General features: G+C 44.1%; 1 long non-coding RNA gene across 2 annotated transcripts; it reads right to left on the bottom strand.

Annotated features, from left to right (window-relative positions):
- Window positions 1–9,057: 9,057 nt before the first annotated feature.
- On the bottom strand, window positions 9,058–26,378 carry LOC121289046. Of its 2 annotated transcripts, none has more exons than XR_005945484.1 (3): window positions 26,197–26,378; window positions 25,418–25,514; window positions 9,058–9,156 (listed from the first exon to the last, which is right to left on the bottom strand). It is a non-coding gene; the product is annotated as an uncharacterized LOC121289046 (long non-coding RNA). The 2 variants fall into 2 exon arrangements; XR_005945483.1 differs by lacking the exon at window positions 9,058–9,156 and adding an exon at window positions 21,718–22,220.
- Between the last annotated feature and the right edge of the window lie 211 nt (window positions 26,379–26,589).

Below are 26,589 nucleotides of genomic sequence, written 5' to 3'. Positions count from 1 at the left end.
AAGCAATCCATTTTGGTATAATGAACAAGGAGAGGCAATATAAATTAAAAGGTACAATTCTAAAGGGGATTCTGGAGCAGGAGAGCCTGGGGATATATGCTCTTTTTAGTAAAACTGATAGGAAAAGGGGACAAGTCAACAACTGAACAAATAAACCAGGGCAGCCCCTTGAAGGGGACTGCAACAGAAGACAAAACATGAAGGAAACTTACAAAGATCAAACCAAAATGTGATGGGGGGGGTGGGGGAGGGTGGGGTCAATCATGCTCTCCAGTTCCCATGGTGCCCAGCAGTCACGGAAGGATCCTGGGGATTATATATGCAGTAGTAATGAAGGTAACAGGGCAGGTTGAGAAAGCAATTAATAAAGCATACAGGAGCCTAGGCTTTATAAATAGAGGCATAGAGTACAAAAGCAAGGAAGTTATGAACCTATATAAAACACTAGTTTGGCCTCCAATTGGAGTGTTGTGTCTAATTCTGGGTACCATACTTTAGGAAGGATGTGAAGGTATTGGAGAGAGGGCAGGAAAGATTCACAAGAATGGTTCCAGGGATGAGGAACTTCAGTTATGAAGATGAGCTGGGGAAGTTGGGACTGTTTTTCTTGGGGAAAAGAAGGCTGAGAGGAGATTTGATAGAGGTATTCAAAATCATGAGGGGTCTGGACAGAGTAGATAGGGAGAAACTGTTACCGTTGGTGGAAGGATCAAGAATGTGACAATACAGATTTAAGGCAATTGGTAAGAGGAGAAACGGCAACATAAGGAGAAACATTTTCACACGGCAAGTTGTTAGGATTTGAATGCATTGCCTGAGTGTGTGTTGGAGGCAGGTTCAATGGAGACTTTCAAAAGAAAATTGGATGATTATCAAAAGTAGAAAAACATTTCTCGGGTGCTTGGCTGCTGGGAAACAGATGGTGGAGCGGCTTGATCAGCTCCTTTTGCCTATTTATATACCTGCATTGTCAGAAGTGCAGGACGAAGTTCTCTGTGTGTCATGTTAGTCAGGGAATGGTTTTTGGCATGGGAAAATCTAAAGGAAAGGAAATGAAAAATGCAGAACTGGGATAAAAGGGTATCTAAGGTAGATGAAGTGCGTAGAGCACAGGATGTAATATTTCGTCAGGTTACACAGGATGTTTAAATAGTTATGTTGACTATTTACACTGTGAGACAGAATAATACCCTATCAGTTCTTCCCTTTCCCAGGATCTCATGAGTCACAGCTCAGCATTTGCAACAAGGCATAGCTGCAGAATTTCCCGTAAACACCAACATGAGCTGCCAGTTCTGTGCGTGTCCATGCTGATCACATGTCAGACTCATCAGTCATGAGAGGACCCGCAGAAAATAATGAAGTCACTCACAGGTTGGACATACTGGAGCAACAAGAGCCTACCACAACAAAAACAGAAAATGCTGGAAAAACCCAGCAGGTCTAACAGCATCTGTGGAGAGAAAAAAACAGTTAACATTTTGAGTCTGTATGACTCTTCCTCAGAGCTAAAGAGAAGTAAAGACATGATGAAATTTATACTGATTAAGGGGGTTGGAGCAGGTGAAGCTGGGTAGAAGGCCAGCGATAGGTGGAGGCAAAGGAGAGATTGACAGAGATGTCATAAACAAAAGGACAAAGTGGGTGTTAATGATACTGATACTGGCTAAAGGAGGTGCTGATGGTGGCATTAAGGTCGGAGAACAGAATGTGATAATAGCAGGACAAGGGTAAGCACTCTGGAAAGAACAACATGAACAAGTGACAGATGGCCCTTGTGGGGGTGGAGTGGGGGGAGGGCACAGTGGTGGGGAGAAAAGATTGAAAATAGGATGCAAGGTGGGGATAAAACAATGAATAAAAATGAAAATAAATAAAAATAAGTTGATAAGGAATAAAAATGAAAATGAACATTGAAAAAAGGATTAAAAAAAGGGGTTAGGATGGAGGAGAGAGTTCATGGTCTGAAGTTGTTGAACTCAATATTCAGTCCGGAAGGCTGTAAAGTGCCTGGTCGGAAGATGAGGTGCTGTTCCTCCAGTTTGCATTGAGCTTCACTGGAACATTTCAGCAGGTCAAGGACGGATATGTGGACATGAGAAAAATTGAGATGACAGTCTATCACCAGAAATTGAGACCCAGTCCTACTCAGGCCCCTTCCCCCAACTCTTTCTTTAGTACATCAATGACTGTTTCAGTGCCACTTCATGCTCTCGTCTGGCCTGGAAATATTTACCAATTTTGTTTCCAATCTCCCCCCCTCCATCACCTTCACATGGTCTATCTCTGACACTTCCCTTCCCTTCCTTGACCTCTCTGTCTCAATTTCTGATGACAGACTGTCCACCAATATTCACTACCAGCCCACCGGGCTCGAAACGTTAACTTATTTTTTTCTCCACAGATGATGTCAGACCTGCTGAGTTTTTCCAGCATTTTCTGTTTTTTGTTTCAGATTTCCAGCATCTGCAGTATTTTGCTTTTATCTAAAGAGTCTACCACCTCAGCAGCTGGGGATTTTAAATTCAATTAACTAAATAAATCTGGAATAAAATGCTGGACTCAATAACACTGATCGTGAAACAGCCGGATTGCTGTAAAAACCCAAACTGGTTCACTAATGTCCTTCAGGAGAGAAAATCTGCCGTCCTTACCTGGTCTGGCCTACTTGTGACTCCAGGCCTGAGCAAACCATTCAGTTCTAGGGCAGTTATGGATGAATAATAAATGTTGGCCTTGCCAGTGAAGATCATGTACCAAGGCCAAATTTAAAAAAAGCATCTCCAAGAAGAGCAAGGAATGCTCCCCAGTGTCCTGGCGAACATGTGTCCCTCAATCAATCTCACAAAAACAAATTATCTGATCATTTACTTAGTTGCTGGTTGGAGGATGTTGCTGGCCGCACATTGGCTGTCATGGTTCCTACATTACAACAGTGACCGCACCAGTGACCACACAGTAATTCATTGCCTGGAAAGCACTTGGGGGCAGCCTGTGGTAGTGAACAGCGCTATTGAAAGGCAAGTCTTTTTTTAAGTTCAAGATGTTTTTAGACAGTGCAGTAGGAAGAGGGTGGCAAGTAATGACATGACGAGGAATATTTCCACACAAGTTGAGACCGTGGTCACCACAAAGAGCTGTCTCTGAGGTCAGGTCAGCTATACTCAGAAAAAATAAACCTTTAGCATTCCAGGCACCTCGTGTGTCGGACACAACTGGGGTTAACCTTTGAATGCAGATTTCATGACAAACCTCAGCAACTTTGCCATGTCGCTTACATGTGACAGAGTCATCCTACAGTAGAGAATCCCCTCTAGCTCCAACGCTGTTTCATTAACATGACCTCTCACTTGAGGTAATTTATTATTAGCAATTCTCATTTGTGCCAAACAAAGCCTACACACACAAGCAGTGTTCTTTGTTGCAACAAGTATTTAAGTCCCTTCAGGCTTACAGGGCTGCTAGACTGGAGACTATCGTGAGAACTGTACATGCTGTTAGCACAGCTATCAGTCTTTTAAATCTCTTTCTGTGACTGAGATATTTCGTTTTCAATGTGAGTTCTGCATGAGTTCTGCGTGCCTTTAAAAAAACATTCGTTGGTTTAATGGGGCTGTTGGAGTTCATGGCAAAGATTCCTTCATTCACTAGGTGGCAGTCAGGAACAAGTACTTGCAGAGGACTGAAGTCCATCCATTGAGCTGCTTCAAGCAAGGAATTGAATGAAATGTGTGCGGCTCACAAATCATCACCCCAGATCAGCGATTCATTGGTAATAATCCCAAAGCTATAAGACAGGTCAGAGAGGTCAATCTTGGTAGACAAGAGGATGTAGTTTGATCATACCTGAAATATTAATGCTTTCTAGTCAAGCAATCTCGTCACCAAGCTTTTTTTATATTCTTTTCATGGGATGTGGATGTCACTGGCTAGGTCATCATTTGTTGCCCATCCTTAATTGTCCAAAAAGGTGGTGGTGAGCTGCCTTCTTGAGCCACTGCAGTGCTGTATGTACAGAGCTGTTGGGAAGGGAGCTTCTGGATTTTGACCCAGCAACAGTGAAGGAATGGCGATATAGTCCCAAGTCAAGATCCTGTATGTCTTGGAGGGGAACTTCCAGGTGGTGGCATTCCCATGCATCTGCTGCCCTTGCCCTTCTAGATGGTAGTGGTCGTAGGTTTGGAAGGTGCTGTATAAGGAGGCTTGGTGAGTTGCTGCAGTGCATCTTGTAGATGGTACACACTGCTGACGCTGTGTCGGTAGTGGAGGGAGTGAATGTTGATGATGATGGATGGGGTGCCAATCAAACGTGATGATCCTGGTATGTGTCGAGCTTCTTGAGTGTTGTTGGAGCTGCACTCATCCAGACAAGTGGAGACTATTCCATCACACTCCTGACTTGTGTCTTGTAGATGTGGAAAAGCTTTGGGGGGTCAGGAGGTGAGTTGCTCACCACAGGATTCCTAGCCTCTGGCCTGCTGTTATAGCCACAGTATTTATATGGCTAGTTCAGTTCAGTTTCTGGTCAATGGTAACCCCCAGGATGTTGATAGTGGGGGATTCAGTGATGGTGATGCCATTGGATGCCAAGGGGAGATGGTTAGATTCTCTCTTGTTGGAAATGGTCATCACTTGGCACTTGTGTGGCAGGAATATTACTTTCCACTTATCAGCCCAAGCCTGGATATTGTCCAGGTCTTGCTGCATTTGGACATGGACTGCTTCAGTATCTGAGGAGTCACGAATGGTGCTGAACATTGTGCAATCATCAGCGAACATCCCCACTTCTGACCTTATGATAGAAGGAAGGTCATTGACGAAGCAGCTGAAGATGGTTGGGCTAAGGACACTACCCTGAGGAACTCCTGCAGTGATGTCCTGGAGCTGAAGGGTTGACTGCCAACAACCACAACCATCTTCCTTTGTGCTAGGTATGACTCCAACCAGTGGAGAGTTTTCCCCCTGATTCCCATTGAAACCAATTTTGCTAGGGCTCCTTGAGTCCACACTCAGTCAAATGTGGCCTTGATGTCAAGGGCAAAAACTCTCACCTGATTTGTTGAGTTCAGCTCTTTTGTCCACATTTGGACTAAGGCTGTAATGAGGTCAGAAGCTGAGTGAGCCTGGCAGAACACAAACCGAGTGTCAGTGAGCAGGTTATTGCTAATTAAGTATAAATGAATAGTGGGAGAAGAGCACAGGAGAAATGACAGTAAAAATTTTACCCAGATGATGCCAGAACTGAGAGATGTTCGAATAATGAGGTTTGTAAGATTATTATAATTTGGGAGTGTAGTTTTCAATTTAGGGTAAATGAAGGTGGTTATTTTACCTGTTCTGAAGTCTTCCTGATGGTAATTCTGGGTGGTTTGATTATTAGAGACCTTAGGAAAGCTTAGATTGTTTTATTGGAAAGAAGGTGTGAGGTATTTATGCTTGGAGGCAAAGTCCCAGAAATATGTAAGATATTGTGTTGTAAACAGTTGTGCTGTAAACTATCCACTAACTTCAAAGATGAAAGGGAGTTGGGGTTAAGGACATCTAATCAGTAGTTCTACCTGAGTGCAAGGTTCATGTGTTTTACATTACCATGGGAAAGAGAGTGGAGGAAACCATTTTTGGTGGTTACAGGCTTCCCCACAAATCAGTGAATATCTTAAGCACACAGCAGCTTTGAGTGGTCAGCAGAGAGAAGAGATTGCTTGACTTTGTGAGTTGTCACAGTCGGATGTGGGCAGGAAATGGTCTCTAGTCGAAGAGACGCATCCTGCAGCCTTCTACGCTTTCTGGGAGATTTGTTCTGGCACAGCCAAGGGGAAGAAGAATCATTGGAACAGGCTTTACTGCTGGTGGTGGATTTAAGAAACTCTCCAAAAACTGAGAAAAGCACCTGGAGATGGTCACTCAAAAGTTACTACTCAGCAAAACCGGGATATGGTAAACCATGGGAATCTGTTTGCTATAAGGGCTGTAATTCCATGGAGAGTGATATGTGATAAGTATAGAAGAGGACCATTCCTCTCTGTAGTTTCAAGTATAAGTTTCCTACAAAAAGAGTGTTTAGTTGATGATGTTTTTGATCATTTGTTACAGTAAACGTTTTAAACCATGAAAAATTGTTGTGTCATTCTTTCAATTATCACCTGGAAGTTCAAATCTCTTTCAAAAAGGTATAACTCTCTACAGAGATCACAAAAGAGGATACAACCACCAAGGAAGGATGAACAGCGTGAGAGATCTTTTCTCTTGAAAAGAGAAGGCTGTGGAATGACCTAATTGAGGCCTTTAAAATTATAAAAAGAATTTGATAAGTAAGATGCAGTAAAGATGTTTTCACTTGTGGGGGGTAACCAGAACTAGGGGTCATAAATATAAGGTAGTCACAAAGAAATCCAATAGGGAATTTAGGAGAAACCTCTGTACCCAGAGAGTGGTGAGAATGTGAAACTCAAGTGCACTGGAAGCAGTTCAAAGATATTCATAGGCTGGTTCCTGGGATGAACGGATTGTCTTATGAGGAAAGGTTGAGCAGGTTGGACCTATACTCTTTGGAGTTTAGAATGATCTTATTGAAACATATAAGATTCGGAGGGAGCTTAACCAGGTGAATGCTGAGAGGATGTTTCCTCTTGTGGGAGAATCCAGAGCGAAGGGGCACAGTTTAAAACAATAATTTAGGATAAAGTTGAGGAGGAATTTCTTCTCTCAGGGGGTCATTAGCGTTTGGAATTCTCTTCCCCAGAGAGCAGTAGAGACTAAGTCATTGAATATATTCAAGGCTGAGTTAGATAGACCTCTGATCTACAAGGGAGTCAAGGGTTATAGGGGACAGACAGGAAAGTGGAGTTAAGGCCACAATCAGATCAGCCATTATCTTCTTTGATAGTGGAGCATTCATGATGGGCTGAAAGGCCTACTCCTGCTCCTATGTCTTAGGATTTCACAGGAGTGATTGAGGCAAATGGTGTAGATATATTTCAGGGGAAGCTAAATTAAAAAACATAAGGGAGAAAGGAATAGAACGATACTGTGATAGGGGACGGGGTGGAGGAGGCTCATGTGGAGCATAAATGTGAAGGGCAGAATGGCTTGTTTCTACTCCTTAAACTCTAAATGTGTTTCTGTTTCTTTATGCCAGTATAATAATGTCTATAACCCTGGGTCAAAATCCTGGAACTCCCTCCCTAACAGCACTGTGGGTGTACCTACACCACATGGACTGCAGCGGTTCAAGAAGACAGCTCACCACCACCTTCTCAAGGGGCAACTAGGGATGGACAATAAATACTGGCCCAGCCAGCAAAACCCACATCCCATGAATGAATGAAAAAAGATCAGGCACAGGATTTATACAATGTAATCAAATACATCATGACTTGTTTCCAGGTTCCATATATCTAATTTTGAATAAAGTTTATGATGTAGTCACCTTGTTGTGCTGCATTGTAAAAGCTTCTGCCATACATCATTGATTGATTGGACTGGGGGCTGTTGTAATTTGCTAGTGTCAGTGTAGATGTCAGATGACCAAAGGGCAAAAGCAAAATACTGCAGATCCTGGAAATCTGAAATAAAAATAGAAAATTTTGGAAACACTCAGCAGGCCAGGCAGCATCTACAGAGAGAGAAATAGAGGTAATGTTTCAGGTCAGTGACCTTTCTTCAGTTCTAACATTTCAGCAGGAGGCAGTGTCTTCAGCTAAGGAGTGGGAGAAGACTGGAGGAAAGGGGACAGTGTTACGGGTTGAAACATTCAACCAATCCAATGCTCTCCCAAACTCTGCAAACTTGAGTTCAACCAGTGTTCTGCTGCTTGGAACTAAATTCACACTGACCTCACAACGCCTCAGTTTTAAAATGCTTGTCTTTGTTTTCAAATCATTCCATGGCCTGACTCTCCCTATCCCTGTAACCTCCTCCAGCCCTGCAACCCTCCAAGATCACTGCACTCCTCCAATTTTGGCCTTGTGTATCCCTGATTTTCACCGTTGTGCCTTCAGCTCCCTGTGCCCTAAGATCTAGAATTCCCTCCCGAAGTCTCTCTGCCTCTCTCTCCTCCTTTAAGATGCTCCTTATAAACCTATCTTTCCTGACATCTCCTCATGCTCTGGTTGTCAACTTTTGTTTGACAATGCTGTCATGAAGCACATTGGGGTATTTACTACATTAAGGATGCTATAGAAACGCAAGTTGTTGTTGGTATCCCTATGGCTATACATATCTCAAGTTCCTCCTTAGCTTTCCTGATTGCTACCCTTAACCCACCCCTCACTGCACTGCTGGTTTCTGTGATCTATGCACTAATACCTGCTAACACCTGCATTCCATTATTCGCCTCAGTCCATACTTTGCCTGACCATCACCGAAACCAATGCCCTTCCCGCACTGTCAATCCATCAACTTTCTGCTTGAATCCAATCCTGCACCTAGACCTGCTTCCTTCAAACACTGACCTCCTCCCCAATCCTCAATGTCAGCTGTGGCTCGGTGGGTCTTGTTTGACTCAGAAGTTTGTGGATTGAATCGCTATCCAGAGACTTGAGCAGAATGATGCAGATTACTCCCAAAGCTGTACTGAAGGATTACCACACCTGAACATAGAAATCAGACTTGGTTTTGTGTGCAAGTTATTCTTCAAGTGTCTGGCACAGAGGTTTAAAATATTGCTTATGCTCAACTTTCTACATGATTGCTGTAAAATCCTTCGTTGGTTTTCACATCTAAAAAATTAATGGGACTGAAATTGGACCTCCTGCTGCATAAAATGGGTGCAATTAAGTTTCGGAGTGTAATTGCTCCTCCATGGATGCCTGAAATACATTGAAGCCAAAATCCCTGGCAGTCGCTTAAGACAGGCATGAGGTGCCTTATATAGACAAACAAGGGGCCCAATGGCTGTATTTAGGACCGTTCACACAAATTAGGTGAAGCAGAGGTGCTGCACCCAGCAGCTCAGAATGGGCCCAGGCACCACCCCCACCCCTCCTCTGTCAACAGCACTCCTGGCGATTTGACATTGAGATTCCATTAGGTGCATCAAAGGGTACATACCTGCATGTTTCTCTGATTTATCTTTGCACTGCGCATGATGTTGGAAATACAGTTTTCTGCATCTCAGTAATTGCTGTCAATCATTCTTGCCTTAGACACGGTTCACTGATAATGAAAATATCAAGGACCCAGTTGAAATGGAGATCAAATGAGACAGAAAAGCACACAGTAACTACAGTGAACTTCAATCAAGGGGATGATTGCCAAGAAAAACTCACATTAATGACGTACATTTAACATAGTAAAATATCCCAAGGTGCTTAAGAGGAATGATAAAAGCATTTTTGAAATTTTTTGACACTGAGCCACAGAAGGAAAGATGACCAAAAGCATGATCAAAGCAGTAAGTTTCAAAGAGCAGCTGAAAGGAGGAGAGGGAGGTAGAGAGGTGGCAAGTTTTAGGGAGGGGATTCTAGAGTTTAGGGCCCAGGCAGCTGAAGGCACGGGCACCAATGCTGGAGCGATGGGAATCAGGGATGGGCAAGGGGTTAGAATCAGAGGCGTGCAGAGATATCAGAGATTTGTGGGGCTGGAGGAGGTTACAGAGATAGAGAGGGGCGAGGACATGGAGAGGTTTGAAAGCAAGGATGAGATCTGTCCACAAGCATGACCCAGACCTCCCTGTCACTTGCCATTTCAACACTCCACCCTGCTCTCATGCCCACATGTCCGTCCTTGGCCTGCTGCAATGTTCCAGTGAAGCTCAATGCAAACTGGAGGAACAGCACCTCATCTTCCGACTAAGCACTTTATAGCCTTCCGGACTGAATATTGAGTTCAACAATTTTAGATCATGAACTCTCTCCTCCATCCCCACCCCCTTTCCGATCCCCCTTTTCCTTATAATTTATACAGATTTTTCTTTTCCCACCTATTTCCATTATTTTTAAATTTATTTCCATCCATTGTTTTATCTCTACCTTTCAGCTTATTTCAATCCCTTCCCCCCCACCCCACCCCGACTAGGGCTATCTGTACATTGCTCGTCCTGCTTTCTACCCTTAATGTCACCATTAGCACATTCCTTAGATAATATCACCACCTTCAATACCTCTTAGTTCTTTTGTCTATGACATCTTTTGGTTATCTCCACCTATCACTGGCCCTCTGTCCAGCTCTACCTGTCCCACCATCCCCCTCCCTTAAACCAGCTTATATTTCACCTCTTTTCTATTTTTCCTTATTTCTGTTGAAGAGTCATACGTTAATTGTATTCCTCTCCGCAGATGCTGTCAGACCTGCTGAGTTTTTCCAGATATTTTTGCTTTTGTGATGAGAATTTTTAAAATGTGGCGTTGTTGGACTGGGAGCCAGTGAAGGTCGGCGAGCAGGGGAGATAGGTGAATGAGATTTGGAATGTAGACTAGGGACAGAAGAGTTTTGGATGAGCTCAAATTTATGTAGAGTGGAACAGCACTGGAATAGTCGAGTCTGCTGGTAACAAAGGCATGAATGAGGGTTTCAGCAGGAGATGAGCTGAGGTAGGGGTGAAGTTGAGCAATGTTACAGAGGTGGAAACAGACGGTTTTAGCGATGGTATGAATATGTGGTTGGAAGTTCATCTCAGGGAAAATGTGACACCAAGCTTGTGAACAGGTTGGCTTAATCTCAGACTGTTGCCAGGGAAAGGGATGGAGTCGGTCACTCGGGAATAGAGTTTGGAGCTGGGACTGAAAACGATGGCTTCAATCTTCCCAATATTTAATTGGAGGAAATTTCTGCTCATTCGCCACTGGATGTCAGATAAACAGTCCGATAATTTAAGGAAACTTAATAAAAATTGAATTTGAGGGAATCCAATTCTAGTCTATGCAGCCTGTCCTTATAATTTAACCCTTTTAGCCCCAGTAACATACTGGTGAATCTGTGCCGCACCCTCTCCAAGGCCACTTCCTGAGGTGTGGAGCCCAAAACTGAACACTGTGCTCTAGGCAGGGGTCTAACCAGGACTCTCTACAGCAATAACAGAACTCACATTGATGGAAAACTGCAACCCTGCATCGATTGCTTCGTTTTAATCTCTCAATGGATTCCATCGTCCCCAAGCACTGGCAGTGAAATGGAGTTAGTGGAACTACATGCAAAGGTTTTGCATGTAGCAATGTAAATAAATGTTCACGAATGATGATTTAAAAAAACAATGAACTCAACACTGTTTCCTGTTGTTGTTAGGATCACAAGGTTTGGTATCTGGACTTGCTGTGTGTATTTCCAGCAGTTTTGGGGTTTTTTTTAAACCTCTAATTTCTAGAGGTCTTTTTTTTTTCACCCCAATCCCTGGTATTTTTGATGTTGGCATTACTGCCATTGATCGAGCTGTTACCATGGGTCCCATCCCAACGTGAGTTTAGGGATTGCTTCTACCCTCTGGCTGTAAATTACTTGGACGACGGCCGGTTGAGATCTTGCTCAGAGACTGTGTCTGCTCTCACTTGCAATGTGCCTTGCTTGCTTGTGTGGCAGATGTTCTTTTGGACTCCTTTATGGGAGTCTGTAACCACTAGGAACAAGGCAAGAGTGGAATGCTTAGTGGGCACGATAGAAAACAGATGTAGTAAATCATAGAAATTCCTTTGTCTGTTTATGTGATGACACTGTGTGCCATTGAAAAATTACAATACGTGTTATTTCAGTGACTAGTTTGCAAAAAGGAACCCTTTGAATTCACAATCTATTTTCTTTACATGATTCTGAGCGTGTAACACAATCCAGCAATATATTCTCCGCAGGCGACGGAATCGATTACTTGATGTGAAAAGCATCCTTTTAACCTTTAAGAACACTGACAAAACATTTCGGGTTTTAAAATTTCAGGCAAACGGTCCAGAGGCTGAGCTGGGAAGAATTTGTTTACTTTACATAGTGAATTGTTGTGATCTGCAACTTGCTGCCTGAAAGGGTAGTGGAAGCAGATTCTTAGTAATTATCAAAAGGGAATTGGATAAATACTCAAGGGAGTAAAAAAAAAAAAATGCAGGGCAGGGGAGCGGGATGAATTGGATAACTCTAGTAATGAGCTGGCACGGGCACAATGGGCCGAATGGCCCCCATTTGTGCTGCTTGCAGTACGTTAGACTCCCTTCATTGTGTGGGTCTGCTGTAAAAGGTGGGGAATGGTGCTGGTTCTCAACAGGACAGGGGTAGAACTGCTTTACCACTGCTTTAGGCCAGAGAAAACTTGTGGCCATCTTTTTGTTATCAATTTCAAATGAAGTTTTGGACACAGCTAGATAGAAAAGCAAAAAAAAAAGTGTTTAGAGAAACTAGAAGCAGGAGTAGGCCATTCAGCCCTTTGAGCCTGCTGCACCATTCAATATGATCATGGCTGATCCTCTATCTCAATGCCATATTCCTGCTTTCTCTCCATACCCCTTGATGCCCCTAATATCCAAAAAGGTATCAATTTCTTTTGTGGATGTACTCAGCCTCCACAGCCTCTGTGGTAGAGAATTCTACAGGTTGACCACCCTCTGAGAGAAGAAGTTTTTCCTTATCTCAGCCTTAAATGGCCTGCCCCGTATCCTGAGACTGTGGCCCCTGGTGCTAGGCTCCTCAGCCAGGGGAAAACATCCTGCTGCATCCAGTCTGTCTAGCCCTGTTAGAATTTTACATCTAACCCTGAGACACAAGGAGGTTATTTCAGCAGTTCCGATCCAAGCTGCTTGCCGTAGTGATAAGATCCAGTGAGATGGGTGCCAGCTGAACAATACACTTAATCAGACCTAATTCAACAAGCTTCACCTTGTAGCTAGCTGAGTCAGAGTGTTGGTACATTGTACAGCCGAATTAGCTGTGAAGCACTTTGGGACATCGTGAGGTCCTGTTGAGCCTGAAACTGAATCACGAAATGGTTCCAATACAGAAAGAAGCCATTGGGGCTATCATGTCTGTGTCGGCCCTCCGCAAGAGCAACTTACTGAATCCCACTCCCCCGCCTTTCACCCGTAACCCTGCAAATGTATCTCTCTTCAGATAATTATCCAATTCCTTTTTAAGAGCCTCGATTGAACTTGCCTCCATTGCAGTCTCAGGCAATGCATTCCAGATCCTAACCACTCACTGTGGAGAAAAGCTTTTCCTCATGTCGCCATTGCTTCTTTTCTCAATCACCTTAAACCTGTTTCCTCTTGTTTTTGATCCTTTCACAAGTGGGAACAGTTTCTCCCTATCTACTCTGTCCAGACCCCTCATGATTTTGAAAACCTCTATCAAATCTCTTCTCAAACTTCTCTTCTCCAAGGAAAGCAGTCCCAGCTTCTCCAATCTCTCTATGTAACTGAAATTCCTCATCCCTGGAACTATTCTTGTGAATCTTTTCTGCACCTTCTCTAATGCATGTAGATCTTTCCTAAAATGTGGTGCCAAGAACTGGACAAAATACTCTTAACTGAGGCCGAATCAATGTTATTTAGTGGTTTATTATAACCTCCTTGCTTTTGTACTCTATGCTCCTATTTATAAAGCCTGGGATCCTGTATGCTTTATTAACCACTTTCTCCACCTGTCCTGCCATCTTCAATGACTTTAGCACATATACAACCAGGCCCCTATGCTTCTGCAGCCCCTTTAGAATTGTGCCCTTTATTTAATATTGTCTCTCCATGTTCTTCCTATCAAAATGAATCAAGTCACACTTCTCTGCATTGAACTTCATCTTCTGCATGGCAGTCCATTCCACCAGCCTGTGTGTGTCCTCTAGAAGTCTATTATTATCCTCCTCACAGTTCACAATATTTCCAAGTTATGTGTCATCTGCAAATTTTGAAATGGTGCCCTATGGACCCAAGTCTGGGTTATTAATACATTTTTATTTCTTTATTCTTCAATGGGATGTGGGCATCGCTGGCATGGCCAGCATTTGTTACCCATCCCTAATTGCCCTTGAATCCAGTGGCTTGCTAGGCCATTTCAGAGGGGTGTTAGAAGTCAACCACATTGCTGTGGATCTGGAGTCACATGTAGGCCAGACCAGGTAAGGACAGCAGATTTCCTTCCCTTAAGGATACTAATGAACCAGATGGGTTTTTATAACAATCAATGATAAATTCATGGTCACCATTATTTAGACCAGCTTTTTCTTTAAAATATTCCAGATTTCTTAACTGAATTTAAATTCCACCAGCTGCCAAGGCGGGATGTGAACCCACACTCTCAGAGCAATGGCATTAGCCTGCACCTCTGGATCACTAGTCCAGTGACATTACCGCTGTGCCACTGTTTCCCCTAACAGGAAAAGCAGTGGCCCTAACATCGACGCCATTGCCTGGCCTAAAATGTTACCTTGGTGGGGTAGGGGGTCAAGCTATTGCATTTCTTTAACACCTACTGGCAAACAGGATGAGATGGAGAGGGGAGTGGACCATAAAACTGATGTAGACATCTTGGGCCGAACTGGCCTGTTTCTGTGCTGTACATTTTATGTACAAACTAGATTGGCCGGAATGGAGCAGGAAACAGTGGGGTAGATTGCAGCGAAGTAACCAAGGTTTTCTAATGGCTATTCAATAATTACAGAATAAATCCTCAGAGCATGAGGAAAAGATCAAAATTGGGCTGTTATTGAAGAGCTGAGGAATGGCCAAAGTAGAATTCAATTGCAAGTTTTTTTTTAAATTCATTCATGGGACATGGTCTTCGCAGGCTGGGCCAGCATTTATTGCTCATCCCTAATTACCCTTGAGAAGGTGATGGTGAGCTGCCTTCCTGAGCCACTGCAGTCCCTGCGGTGTAGGTACACCCACAGTGCTGTTTGGGAGGGAGTTCCAGGATTTTGACCCAACGACAGTGAAGGAACGGTGATATATTTCCAAGTCAGGATAGTCAGTGACTTGGAGGGGAACTTCCAGGTGGTGGTGTTCCCATCTATCTGCTGCCCTTGTCCTTCTAGATGGTAGTGGTCATGGGTTTGGAAGATGCTGTCAAAGGAGCCTTGGTGAATTCCTGCAGTGCAGTGTGCTAAAGCAGGGGTGGGGAACCTATGGCCCATGAGCCGGTTCTGGCCCGTTGATCAATTTCACCTGGTCCGCAGCTAAATTTATAAATATATAGACCTACACAAAATAGCATTTATCATCATTATGAATGTGCTTTGGATAACAGTGTCAGCTAAATTTCTATAATAGTATTTAACAATTTAATATTCAAATTCAGCCATCGCATTAAAACAGCGGGTGAGTTGAATGTTTCTGTATTCTCTCTAAAAAAAAACAACTTAGGGCTGTATCTTCCAGTCAGCGAGTGGGGGGTGGGGACAATGGGACCTGCTCGCCGACTTGTAAAATGACGCGGGTAACATCAGGCGGGCGTCCCAACATCACCCCACGTCATTTAGATTTTCAATTCGGCTGCGCGTCTACCGAACTGTCAGAGGCTTATTAAGGCCGTTAAAAAAATAATTTAAATGATTAATGAACCTGCCCGTCCAACCTTAAGGTTGGTGGACAGGCCGGGAGCCCAGGCGGGCTTCAGAAAAAACATGAAACCTCATCCTCGGGCGGGATGAGTTTTCATGAGGGATTTAAAATTCGTATGAAACGTTTAAATAAAAGGAATCGACATGTCCCAGCTCATGCGACAGTGTCACAGGAGGGGACATGTCTGGAATATTTTTTTCTGCCTTTGATGAAATTTTGAATCTTGAGCCCATCTCCCTGAGGGAGCACGGGAAAAAACGCACTCCCGGCTCTGGGAATCCCACCCACCCGCGCATAGCGCTTCCTGGTGCACGTCACGCTGGATGAGCCTTAATTGGCCTGCTCACGTAAAATGGTGGCGCGCCCCCAACTGGGGCGGGGGCAATCAGGAACCTGCCACTCGCGCCTGCTCCTGCACAACACCCCCTCTTCCGATGGGGGGAAAATGCTGCCCTTAATTAGGTTGATTTTTATGTGTGCCTGTGGCCTGTAGTTGCTTTTGACTTTGTGTGAATGGCCGGTGGTAAGAACAAGGTTCCCTACCCCTGGTCTAAAGGAACATAGGAGCACAGGCCTTAGGAGCAGGACGAGGTCATTCAGTCCCTTGGGCCTGCTCAGCCATTCAATAAGATCATGGTTGATCGGGTTATGGTCTCAACTCCACTTTCTTGTCTGCCCCCCATAACCCATGACCCCCTTGTCTATCTAACTCAGCCTTGAATTAATTCAGTGACCCAGCCTCCACCCCGGGGAAGAGAATTCCACGGGTTAACAACCCTCTGAGAGATAAAGTTTCCCCTCGTCTCTGTCTTAAATGGAAACCCTTATTCTTGAACTGTGTCCCTTAGTTCTAGCCTCTCCTACAGGAGGAAACATCCTCCCAGCATACACCCTGTCAAGTCCCCTCAGGACCTTATATGTTTCACATATATAAGATCACTTCTCACTCTTCTAAACTCCAATGGGTAAGGGCCAATTTGTCCCACCTTTCCCCATAAGATAGCCCCTTCATCCCAGGCCTGATTCAAGTGAACTTTTTCTGAGCTGCTTCCAATACAATTATATTCCTTTTCCAATGAAGAAACCAAACTGTACATGGTACTCTAGATGTAGTCTCACTAAGGCCCATCGTTCATGGGATGTGGGCATCACTGGCTGGCAATTTTTATTGCCCATCCCTAATTGCCCTTGAGAAAGTGATGGTGAGCTGCCTTCTTGAACCGCCGCAGTCCATGTGTTGTAGGGACACCCACAGTGCTGTTAGGAAGGGAGTTCCAGGATTTTGACCCAGCGACAGTGAAAGAACTGCGATATAATTCCATGTCAGGATGATGTGTGACTTGGAGGGGAGCTTGCAGGTGGTGGTGTTCCCAGGCATCTGCTGCCCTTGTCCTTCTAGGGGGTAGAGATCATGGGTTTGGAAGGTGCTGTCAAAGGAGCCTTGGTGAGTTGCTGCAATGCATCTTGTAGATGGTCCACACTGCTGCCACTATGCATCGGAGGTGGAGGGAGTGAATATTTAAGGTGGTGGATGGGGTGCCAATCAAGCAGGCTGCTTTGTTCTGAATGGTGTGGAGTTTCTTGAGTGTTGTGGGAGCTGCATCCAGGCAAGTGGGGAGTATTTCATCACACTCCTGACTTGTACTCTGTGGACAAGCTTTGGGGAGTCAGGAGGTGAGTTGCTCGCCGCAGGATTCCTAGTCTCTGACCTGCTCTTGCAGCCAGAGTATTTACATGGCTAGTCCAGTTCAGTTTCTGGTCAATGGTAATCCCCACAATTTACCTTCTTTTATATTCCATTTCCCTTGCAATAAATGCCAGCATTCCATTTGCTTTCCTAATCGCTTGCTCTACCTACATATTAACTTTTTGTGATTCATGTAATGCATTGTTGTGTAACCGGATGATAAACTTTATCTCATTTTGTTGGTTGCAAAAGAAAGAGGCAGAGTGCTGCAATTTCAGACCATTATCACTGTCAGCCTGTCAAGCGTTGCTAGTTTTGTCCTGGAAATTATAAATCAAACTTAAGCAGAAAGCAGCCCTTCCTCCATCCCAAAACCACGACATCTTAACATATTGGCCAAGGCCTTTGCAGGATGTATGAATGGTTAAAATGGTGCGATATGCTGCCCGGTGAATTATCTAAACAGCTTTCATTCCTGAAAGTCTGAAAATGTGGTTGTGTATCACTCCCTTTTGAAGGTTTTGCAAACCTCAAATCGCGATAATGACTGTCAGTTAGATTATCATCTGGTTACACAATCATGCATTCCTTTCAAAAACTATGCTTGTAAATGAATTCCACGTGATAAGTTCTCACCTCTTAAAATTCCAAACAAACTTTATCTTGTTTTGTCCTGTGCTCTGAGGATCCATTCTACACCTGCCAAGCATCCAATCGCGCAACTCTCCCACCTCAGCCCCAAATGGTTGTGTCTGAAAGTTTCTGTTTTGTAACTCGCCAGAGGAAAACCTAAACCAAGTATCTGAAATCTCAGAATGTGAAGATCTGGAACAATAGCTGCTTGTAATTAGACAATAGGAAAGGTTAACTCAAGAACCACACCTCTAACTAAACTCCTGGATCATGAGATGGGTGTCCTCATTAATAATATATACAGTTAGAGCCAAATCAGGCAGACAGGGACATGTGGACAGAACTTTAAGAACTTACATGAAAGGCAGTTTATCTTTAGGAAGTTGTTGGTCTTAATTGCCTTTATTCAGAGAGGAGTCACAGCTTGCAAGACTATGGGGAAATGCTTTAGTTGTGTAGAGAAAGGAATGGAGAAAGATAAGAGGTCAGTGGGAAAGTAATGGCCACTGCTTGTTCATTTCTGAAAGTGAAGACGCAACTTGGGTGAATAAACTGCACTTATATTAAGCTCTGGCCCATGTGTCTCATTGCCCACTGGGTCCTGAGCCTACTTCAGCTTGAAATAGTGGCTGGAAATCTACAAATGAGAAGCCATTCACTTTGATAGCAACAGTAGAGAAGCAGAACCTTTTTTTTTAAAAAAAAGATTTCAAACTTCTAAATGTTGCTAGTCAGAGGGATTTGGGTGCACTCATACAAAGGAACAGAGAAAGTTAGCATACAGATACAACAAGCAATTAGGAAGGCAAATGACACGTTGGCTATTATTGTAAAAGGATTGGAGTACAAGAATAAGTAAATCTTGTTAGGAATTGTTCAGAGCTTTGGTGCGACCATACCAATACAGGTATATCTTTCCTCAGAAAAAAGGGACCTTTCCGACATTGTAACAGTGACTATACTTCAAAAAGTACTTGCCGCTGACCTGGATCGCTGTGTGATCCTGGTCCTCAGGAGGATGTCAATCCTGCCTCTGCTTCTCCAGTCACACTGCTGAGCAAATGAGCTGCTAGCCTCTGATTGGCCAGCACCCCTCGGCAGGCGGGACTTTTGCCCCTGGCCTCCTGACCCCAGGGAGAGGCCTAGCGCTGCTCTGCCTGATTGGGGAAGGCCGCCGACCATGAGCCGAAGGAGGCAATGCTGGTCTCTGGCTGGTTCTCCAGCTGGCCGGTGAGACCCCCCATCGCATCCACAGGATTGCGCCCCGGCATCAGTTGTGCCCCTGTGGGTAGTGCTCTCCTCTCTGACTCAATGGGCAGGAATTTACCGTTTGCTTCGGAGTCCCCGAGATCAGGAGGGAAGTGGATCGCCAACGTGCATGGGATGGTGGAGGGACTTCCACCTGCAATTTCCCGTCAACAGCCAATTAAGGGGCTGCTGGCAAGGGAGCTGTCCAATTAATGGTGGCGGGTGGGTCCTAGTGCCAGCAGCCTTTACACAGCTGTGATTTTAGCAGGCGCCTGTGGAGCATTCAGGCAAGCTGCAACCCAGAAGCGAAAGATGGGGGTGGACATCTGAGAAGGCACTGCTAAGATGGCTACAGGAAAAAGAATGGTTGTCCCACACTTTAGCAATGCCTCCCTTGAAGGACTTGTGAAAACAGTCCGCAAAAAGAAGCAGGTCCTCTATCCAGAAGACTGGAGAAAGGAACCATCAGCCAAAACCAAGAAGGCATGGCTGGAAGTGGCAGAAGTCGTGAGCAGCCAAGAAGTCATTGCGGAACCTGGATCCAGTGCAGAAAGAGATTTAATGACCCATTGTAGTCCGGAGACATAGGTACTGTTAACAATGGGCTTCCAGTTGCCCATTGTTAAGTAAATGGAGCCCATGAAATCAACGGCCAGATTGTGGACCGGTGCATGGGGTGATATCAAGCACCAATGTTGGCATTAAGGCAACAGTCATCAGGCACCCGAGCCCCATGCTCAGGCACCCCTCAGTGCTGACCCTCCACAGTTCGGTGCTCTGTCAGAACCGACTGTGATATCCTTGCAGGCCAAAAACACTGCTGTTTACACATGGAGTTTAATATCCAACTAGTTTATTCCAGTTTTGGTTTATATGCACATGTACACAAATAGCCACAAGAGGGTGCTGTTATACTCCTCCCTCCTTAATGAAAAGGTTACACAATCTTTAAAATCCATACAATTCAAAAACGTTTCTTGTTTTTCATTTATATAAAAATCCAACTTAACTACTGGTTTCCTATTCTTAAGGTGATACCTCCTTTCTTGACCCAAACTTTCAGAACTTGGAGAAGTGCCTTGACCCATCATGTCCTGAATCTGAGGAGATGTTTCCTCCAATAAAGACTGATTTTGCCCTTTACCTTTCATTGAATTTTTCACTTCATCAGACATGACTCTCTAACGCTGACTCAGATCTCAACTGGTTTCAGGCACAATTTATGTTGGAGTAACTATAGTTACTCTACTTGTATCCCAACTATTCAACTCATCAGACTCATTTGATTCATCCTAGCTTCCTGCTTCTTTATGAACCTCTGAAGGTAAAACATGACCCATATGTACAAACCTAACCTTTCCACTTCCAAACATCTTGACCAAATATGTGCGAGGCCCACATATTTTCACAACTCTTCCTGGTAGCCACTTGAGCCAATGATGATGATGACCTTTCACCTTAACCCTCTGGTTCCACTTCAGACTTCTTTCTCTCGCTCTACCCCTATCATGACGATCTTAAAAATATGGCCATACAAGTATTTATGAAAACACAGAATCTTTTCAGTGCAGAATGAGACCATTCAGCCCATCGAGTCTGCACTGGCTCTCTGAAAGAGAAGCCTACCTACTCCCACTCCCTTGACTTATCCCCATAACCTTACACATTCCTTCCCTCCAGATAGCAATCCAACTCCCCTTTGAATATTTCAATCGAACCTGCCTCCTCCACCCTCTCAGGAAGTTCATTCCAGACTCCAACCACCCTCTGGGTGAAAACGTTTTCCTCAAATCACTTTTACTCCTTTTGCCAAATTATTTTGAATCTGTGCCCTCTAGTTCTTATGCTAAAAATCAAAGACAACGCTTCATGTTATATCTGAGCTTAATTTCGCTCACTGGCACTGAGGTTGCATGAGGCAAATGGACTTGGGATCTCCTCAGTACTGTCCAACACATGAGGGATCACAGCAGCTATTCCATGTGGAGAGGTATCACATGCCAGCTTAACCTTTTTGGACACATCATAATGTAGAAGCATTGTACCATCTACCAATTGACTTTTACACAACTAGAATGTGTTGTCATAGTCACTCCCCTGAACAATTCCACAAAGCACCATTCCTTGAGAGTTCATGCAATAAGGCTGCCAAATTTGGTATGAATTTACTGTATTAATTGATTAAGCCCACAAAAGATCTGAGCTCAGAGATATTTTGTGAGGATGTGGTGCATTTCTTATTGCTTGAACCTTACTCTTGTTAGGATGTAACCCATCTTTGTCTACGATGTAACCCAAATATTCAGCAGAGTTTTGAAACATTTCACATTTGTGTGCCTTTGCCTGAACTCCAGGCTTTTCCAAACATTGGAGCACCTGATTCAACCTGTAATCATGGATCTGCCTGTTTGGAGCTGAAATAACTATGGCATCCAAATAGCATACTACTCCCGGAATTTCTTGCAAAATTTGGTTCATCGCTCCTTGAAATTCTAGGGGCTGAAGAAACACCAAACGGCAGCCCCTGGTGCACATTCACTCACTTTTCCAGAATCGCTTCATCCAATTCAGGGTCGTGGGGCGTCAGAGCCTGTCCCGACAGGGCGCTTGGCAGGGTACACCCAGGACAGGATATCAGTCCATCACAGGGCACACACACACACGGGCAATTTACTATAGCCAATCCACCTAACCAGCACATCATTGGACAATGGGAGGAAACCGGAGCACCCGGCGGAAATGGAGGGAACGTGTAAACTCCACCCAGATAGACACCCAAGGTCAGAATTGAATCCAGATTCCTGGAGCTGTGAGGTAGCAGTGCTAACCACTGCACCGCATGTGTGCGCTAATAGTGAAATATGACTTGATGTTGCAGTTTTTAAGTTGGGTGATTCCAGCGGAGCTGACTTTGGCAGTTGAGCAGTTGCTTTGGAGACACTTGGTCCAGCAGGTTGGCTTCATTTCCTTTTGACTGCGGCTTTGCTGACTTGCCTCCAGCCAGAGTGAGCGCACGAGGGCGGAGACGAGAGACCGGGTGAGAGAGCGGGCGTGCAAGAACGCAAGCTGCAGGAATGTCTAGCTGATGTTCTTCTGCTGTGACCTTCATGGCACACACTTGCACACCAGAGCCAGAACACACCGATCAGTTTTGCAGCTGGCTTTTTAGCCTATTTTCTTGTGTATTCCTGGAAGGGAAAAAACAAACATGTCTTTCTCCCAGAATCTACTTTCTTTCAACTCAGGTGATTTCCACATAGTGAGATATAACTCAACGAGAGATGGTTTCAGCTGAGATGTGGTAATCCGCCTCCATTGTCTCTGCAACCACAGGAGATTAAAGTTCAGTCTTTTGCATTGCATCTCTCCCTTCTATCTGAAGTAGGCTTGATGCCTTTTTTAAATGCAACATTCTGTGTTCTCTCTGGACTAGTTGGTCAAGTCTAATCCACATAGGAATTTTACAGAAAGTGGTTATTTCACGTTCTTAGCCCGGCTTTTGTTTGTAGGTCTTTTTTAAAAAAAGTCTAACTTAAAAAGCTCAATATGTCCATAAGTAATTTGGGTTGTGATCTGCTGTCATGAGAACCTGTACTTCAGTCTTATATCCTTGAATCAGTTTGCCAGTTTCACTAAACACCTGAGGGAATTTGGTGATCATGTCTTCTTGCATTGTGAATTTCACTTCTACATGGGAAAGCTTGTTCCAGTTTAACATAAATGCTATTAACCAACTCCTTCCTAACAAAACAAAAACAGAATTACCTGGAAAAACTCAGCAGGTCTGGCAGCACCGGCGGAGAAGAAAAGAGTTGACGTTTCGAGTCCTCATGACCCTTCGACAGAACTTGCGTTCGAGTCCAAGAAAGAGTTGAAATAACTTATTTCAACTCTTTCTTGGACTCGAACGCAAGTTCTGTCGAAGGGTCATGAGGACTTGAAACGTCAACTCTTTTCTTCTCCGCCGGTGCTGCCAGACCTGCTGAGTTTTTCCAGGTAATTCTGTTTTTGTTTTGGATTTCCAGCATCCGCAGTTTTTTTGTTTTTATTTTTGTTTTTATCCTTCCTAACAAGTCTGGGTTTTTACCTTTCACTACAACGATGGGCAATTGTGTCTATTGCCCTGGAACCAACACACTTCCCATTATGGGAATTTTCTCTCCTCTGTAACTTCATAATTCTATGCATGAACTCTGCAGTGGATGTTGACTCAACTTTTCATGATACAGCGATTCAGGAATCATGCCAACTGATGCCCCAGTGTCGGCCTCAATGTTTATCGGAGCTCCATCCAACACCACTTTGGATCGTATGGGCCTCACCTGACCTCTCATTGACCTGCTGCTGTTTGACAGCCGTGAGCAGTGACTGCTGTTTCCTCCAGCCAGCATTTTCTCCGTTTACCTTCTTCCGACATGCCTTTGGCAAGATGGCCCTTCTTCTTGCAACTTTGGCTCTCTGCCCCCACAAATGGACAACACTGTGCCTAATGTTGGCCTAAGCACCACGAACAGGACTTTGTCACACCTCTGCTATGACTAACTGCTGTCGTTGGATCCTTCTGCTAACTCAGCTGCAGCTTATGTACTTCAGCAGACGACTGGCAGTCATTAACCCTGACTTTCTCTCGGGTCACATTCTGCCATGGACAATGCTGTTTGGTGAGCTACACCGAACGTTAACTTTGGCAATGTCAGCAACTTACTGTGAATGCATTCGCTTTTTAAACCACACACAAATCTGTCCCACAATGCTCCCGCTTGAAATACACCAACATGACAATGAATGGACAGCTTTTTCAAAGCCATGGTAAACTCTCCAATGTTCTCATTAGGCAACTGATTCCCTGTTCCAAGCCGATAGCTTTCTGATCATCCCATGGCTTGGGGCTGTCATGCTGCTGAAGTTTACACAGATTGTCCAACAACGGCCTGTCTTTTGGCTTAGCAGGGGCAAACAAATTCTTGGGCCTGCTTCAGTCAGAAATATCGCCCTTTTACTTTCCCCCACTGCCAGATTAACATGTGGCTAATCAGGATCTTTGAGGATATTATTAGCAATGAAAAACCTCTTGAGCCACTCCACATATGGACCAAAAGTCTCTTGGTCATAGCTGTACTCTCCCAATTGCCCAATAATACCTGTTGACCATCTTCGAAGGTCAGTCAACCCATGTGCACAAACAGCCTTTTTTCCAAAACCAGATTTTTAGCCTCTTTCTCAGGACAAAAACCTCACAGTTCCCCTATTGGTTTCCTGAAAGCTACTCCAATCAAATGTGTTCAGCTTGGGAATCTGTAATCCTGTCACAATGTCACAAGACTGTGCATGGACAGAAACACTGGAGCACACACACACGGAGTTCCAATACTCAACTAAACTGGTTTATTCCAGTTTGATTTTTACATACATACATACATATACAAATGGCCACTAGAGGGTGTTATTACACTGACCCTCCCCCAGTGCAGTGCCTTCTCAGTGCGGACCCTCCAACAGTGCAGCACTCCCTCAGACTGACAATCCAGAGCCAGTACTGTGTGTTGTGTTCTCATGTCGAGACACAACTTTAATCCACGGCCCCGGGGTCACCGCCTTCACCATCATTCCAACCCACAATCAGCCAGTAAAATTATTCTATTTTGAGTCAGATAATTTGGATGAGTGTTTCTTTTTCATTTGGTCCCATTTCTGAAGATGAAATTGCTCATAGCCTCGGAAGTGGCTAACTGAGAGATTCAGATCTAAGAAACAAAAAGGGCCAAAAAACCCCCGACATTTTTCTGCTTGTGAGCTAACTGCTGGATCTTGGCCCTTTTTGGCTTTTGCAACTAAAAATGAGACCTTTACCCCAGAGTTCCAGTCTAAAGATCTGTTGCACTTTGAAATACTTCACATTTTTAGCCAAAAATTGCCAGTATGACACTAAACAGATAAAACATATCAAAAAGTGAAAATTGCTTTGTCAAATTTCTTGATCCTACAGTTCTGAAAAAGGGACCACATAGCCTGTGTGAGGACTGCTGTGCTCGCTACGCAGCTTAGAGGGACATTGCCTTTAACGTGGTAAAATAATCCAAAAAGTTTCTTACATAATCAAACAGAATTTTGCACTAAGCCACACATTAAATGAGGTGACCAAACGTAGGTCTTAAGGCAGCTCTCAAAAGGAGGAGAGAGAAGTGGAGAGGTTTAGGGAGATTCCAGAGTTGAGGGCCCAGGCATCCGAAAGCTTGGCCGTCTGTGGTAGAGCCATTAAAATCAGGGATACCCAAGCGGCCTGAATTGGAGGAGCACGGATATCTTGGAGGTTATGTGGGCAAAAACGACAATCAGTCTTCACAGCAAGATCTTTAAATAGCAATGTGATAAAAGGTTGATTAACCTGTTTCAGTGATTGAGGTATAAACATTGGCCAGGAAAAAGTGAAAGTTCCTCTGCTCCTCTTCTTCAAAATGTGCCATGGGATCTTTTACGTTCACCTGAAAGAACAAATAAAGCCTTACCACATTTGAAAGATGGCACCTTCAACAGCGCAGCACTCTCTCCGTACAGCACAGAAATGTCAGCCGAGGTTATTTGCTCAGCTATTGGGTTGGGATACAAGCCCCTTAACTTTCTGACTCACTAGAGTGCTACGAACAAAACCAAGCTAACACTAAAACGTCAGACTCCTAACAGTCATTTTGCGTTTTCTTTTCTCAAATAGTTTTTCTTTTGACTTTAGCAGTAAATCTAACCATGCAGATAAACTCCACATTAGGAGTTTGTTAACTGTGATCGTGTCAGTGGTAAGATCAAAGCATTCAGATAATTACGAAATTCTATGAGATATGATAGATCTACCGTGTTTTCTTGTCACTCAGCCAAAAATGTGTAATGTTGTGGCTCAGAAAGATTAAAGTTGCTTCTCCAGCTAGCTGCTTCTAAAAGCCTTAATGAAAAACGAGCAGGTCACTCAGCTTCTCAAACATGTTCCAACATTCAGTTAGATCATGGCTGATCTATATCTTAACTCCATTTACCAACCTTGTTTCTGTAACCTTTAATACCCTCTCCTAACAATGTCTCAATCTCAGTTTGGAAATATCCAGGCTCCCCCCCCACCCCCACCCCCCAGCCTCAACTGCTTTTTGATGGAGAGAGTTCCAGGTTTCCACTAACCTTTGTGTGAAGAAATGCTTCCTGACCTCAACCCATAACTCGTTTCAGCGTCATGCCTCTGTGTCCTGGACTCTCCACTGTCCCCAGCATCAGAGGAAACCATGTAACAGCAGCATTTTAGGTTAAGGCACAAATCCATGCAGAGTAAAATATTAACTCCCCACACTCGAGTCTGCAGTGTGTAGCAGTGGAAGATAATCAGCTTGGGTCAGTGCAGAATGTTCAGCTGTCAACTCAATTGCTAAGTCCCAGAAGGGAAGTCGTCTCCCATTGACAGTTTCCGAAAGGGAAATAATACTCTGCAAAAATAACAAGAGGAAATCTTCAAAACATCACTACACAAGAATGGGACATGATAAGCAGCAGAAAGTACCAAGGAGTTCAGTCTGAACT

The sequence above is a fragment of the Carcharodon carcharias genome, chromosome 16 (assembly GCF_017639515.1).
Source record: "Carcharodon carcharias isolate sCarCar2 chromosome 16, sCarCar2.pri, whole genome shotgun sequence".
Classification (NCBI taxonomy): domain Eukaryota; kingdom Metazoa; phylum Chordata; class Chondrichthyes; order Lamniformes; family Lamnidae; genus Carcharodon; species Carcharodon carcharias.
The sequence above is the reverse complement of the archived record's forward strand: the minus strand, read 5'-3'. Positions and strand labels throughout refer to the sequence as shown.